A 3,741-nucleotide genomic window follows, 5' to 3' on the forward strand; every position below is an offset into this window, starting at 1 on the left:
AAAGAAAATGATAAAAACTTCAAAAAATAAAATCCTTCGAGAGGTAGTTATATTACTACATCTACTAGTTAGGAAAATTTGAAAACTTAAATTTGGACATGTTTTGCAAAAAGTGTAGGTAAAATGTAAAACGGCTATAACTTTTGCATACGATGTCGGAAAAAAACGTATAATATATCAAACATTCAGCACGAAAATCCGCATGAAAAAATTCAGCACGAAATTCAGCACGAAAATGTAAAACGGCTATAACTTTTGTACTACGGCCTGTTTGGAATTTTTTAGAATCCTCAAATTCCAAAAGGAAAAAAAAAGATATGGTCAAATTTCAGTTTTTTAAAAAAAAATTGGTTAAATCTGGTCAAACTACTTATTTAAGAAGTATTAATGTTACTACATAATTATTCAAGAATATTAGTGTTACTAAATAATTATTTCAATTTTTTGAATTTTGGTCAAATCTGGTCAAACTATGGTCAAACTATGGTCAAACTTATTCAAGAAATATTAGCGTTACTAAATAATTACTGTTTTTTTAGAATAATAGTTTCAAACTCAAACGGTGAAATGTGTGACTTCATGCTCAAGCTAAACTCCTGAGGGTTAATAGGATTAACATCTTACTATTGTCGGGAAAACAACAAGTGCAGACTTGGAAACGAAGTAGAATAGAATCCGAAAGTTAAGCGTGCTCGGGCTGGAGTAGTGAGAGGGATGGGTGACCGGTCGGGAAGTTAGATGATTTGTAATGAGTGATCCACACTTGAGCAGTTAAGAGAGGTGATTAGAGACTAAATCATTAAATAATTCAGAAAAATTAAAAATCGAAAAAAATCAAAAAAAAATTCCAAAATTTTCAAAAAAACCTTTAGTACCGGTTGGTAACAACCGGTACTAAAGGTCCTCCATACCAGGGCATGAGCTCACGCCACGTGGTGGCACTTTAGCACCGGTTCGTGCCGAACCGGTACTAAAGGGGGGGGCCTTTAGTGCCCACACTTTAGTGCCGATTCCATAACCGGCACTAAAGGCCCTTACAAACCGGTTTTAAAGCTCCGTTTTCTACTAGTAAACCGGTATTAAAAGGTTGGGGGTTTTGGGTTTATGATTTCTTTTTCAATTAATTTTGTGTTTTCCATTTAATTCTTTTTCGTTTGCTAGTATTTTACGATACTACATATTGTACACGTTATGCATATATATAAATAAAATTTCTAGTAGAACCTATCATATATATATATATATATATATATATATATATATATATATATATATATAATTAGATCAATATGTACAATTAGCTAGCTATATACAATTTCTCCTAATTGGTGCCTTCGGAGCTAGTGGCATTATCCTAATTGGTGCCTTCGGAGCATGATGACAATTGGAAATGGTTCATGAGGGCGGTAGCGGTAATAGTATTCTCCATTGGGATCTATGACCCGGTCGAGCAAAAATCCCGCTATTTCCTCTTGAATTGCTTGTATGCGCTCCGTTGGTAGGAGCTTCTCCCGCACCTCTCTGAACTGTTAAGAAGGAGATCAATATGCATGTGTATTAGTTGTGTGACTAGATATCGATAATGGTGAATAAATTGTGAATAGTGTTCTGACAAACGTACCCAGTCCTGTCTTTGAGATCTGCTCCTTTCGGACACCATCATGCGAATGTTCTCGCAAACGTAGTATGCACACAGATCATTCCCCGGCGCCTGCTTCAGGGCCTTTACGAGAATGGAATTTGATCAGATAATAATTAATCAAGCATGATAATTAAAGAGATGGCAGCTAGCTAGGTAGTACTACTTAATTACTTACCTTGGGTCGATACCATTTCAGCTTTTGTTTCCATTGGCCTGGAGTGACGTTGATGAACTTTGCCCAAGCCCTGCCCGCCGACAAAGAAAATGAATAAAGGGGTTATTAAATAGTTGTTATCAAGAAATGACGAACTAATTAAATAGGCCGAGATATAGTTAATAATGATTGAAATTACCTGTCGACTATCCCCTTCACGATGGTGTAGTCACTTTCTTTCTTAAGTAGTGAGTCCAGTACTTCAACTATTGCTTCATCAACTTTAATGATTAACAAGATCCAATGAAAACTGCATGCACACACGTTTGGATGTCTTAATTAAGCGCGCAAATGTAAGCAAAAACATGTAGCTAGCAAGTAAGAAAAAACAGAATTTGTAGGACAAGACAGTGTGACTCACAGGAAGTTGTAAGGAAGTAGTATATCTTCATTGTATTTGAGGCGCTTGAAGAACTCTAACATGCTTTCCTCTACACTTGCTTGATAATATGCATCTATTTTCCATGTGTATTCATTAATGGTATTTGGGTCAATGAACCCAATGCCATAGCGTGCACCTTTTTTCATTTCATACATCTTCATCCTGCATAATACCACAGAAAAGAATATAGTGAGGATAATTACAGGTAATGATTGATCAAAATGATCACTACAGCTAGCTTGAGACTTAAATTACAGAAAGAAATCACTTACAGACAATAGCAACTGACGATAGATTTGTCGAGTGCGTCTTGATTGTATAACTAAAATAGTTCTGAATACTCAACGGACACAGCTTTCTCATGGAAGTAATGATCCTTCTTGACATTCACCATGAGGGACTCTTGATTGGAAATCTTGGTAATGTTCATGTACCATTGATGCAATTCATACATTCTCGTTGGGAGTTTCTTGACCTCGTCTGGCTCGACCAAAGGTTGGCCCCGGACATATTTCCGTTTTATTTCCTCCGCTCTAAGTGGAGACATGGGCTCGATCTCGAGGAGTTGTCCAACAGTGATCTTGAGGATTTCAGCCTGCATTATATGCTCCTCGGTTATTACCACATCGCCCAGCTGGGGAACGTTAATGGTTTGCCCACAATAATATTGGGCGCGCCTACTCTCATGTGTTGTTGGCACAACAAGCGGGGGGTTGATTGCGCCGCCTGTTGTCCCAGCTGGGAAACGGTTTTACCGCATTTTGTGCCAGCTGATTTGCTCGAGCTCGAGCTCGCCTCTTTCTGTAAACGTGCTCGATTTAACTTCCTGAGGTGGCGTTCACAGTCTGTGTCAACAGGTTTGGGAGCTGGTGCTCTAGCCATACGAATGAAGTGGTCAATCTTTTCCTCAGGCACTTTCTCCGTTGGCGGCGGTGGTGGTTTCGGTGCAAAATGGGCTTCCACCTGGGCCTTCGCTATGGCTGTGTTTTCCTCCTCGGACTTGTCGTAAGGCCTCTACGGAAGAGGCGCGAGGCTTGGGCCATATTGAAATAGCTTGCCTCCGCCTGTACCTCCCGTACTACATCGACTTGTACCGCTACGCACCATAGTTGCGGCGGCTCTCTTCCGTGATTGCTGAGGCGGCGGAGACGGCTGACGTGGCTGAGTTGGAGGAGGAGGAGTGTCTTGAAGCTTTGCCGGACTTGGAGGAGGAGTGGCCTGAAGTTGTGCCAGACTTGGAGGAGGAGTGGTCTGACGCTGTGTCGGACTTGGAGGAGGAGTGGACTGACGCTTTGCCGGACTTGGAGGAGGAGGAGTGGCCTGACGCGTTGGTGGACTTGGAGGAGCGCGAGTCTGCTGACTCGGTAGCGGACTTCGACGAGGGGTCGGCTGACGCGGTGTTGGTGGCCTTTGAAAGATGATGCAATCCTTTCTCCATAGGTTTATGCGATGTTTGGCCTCTCGCAGTGTGTGCTCCTCGTCACCTCCAGGAATGTCAAGTTC

This window comes from Triticum dicoccoides, chromosome 3A (genome assembly GCF_002162155.2).
Source record: "Triticum dicoccoides isolate Atlit2015 ecotype Zavitan chromosome 3A, WEW_v2.0, whole genome shotgun sequence".
Taxonomy (NCBI): domain Eukaryota; kingdom Viridiplantae; phylum Streptophyta; class Magnoliopsida; order Poales; family Poaceae; genus Triticum; species Triticum dicoccoides.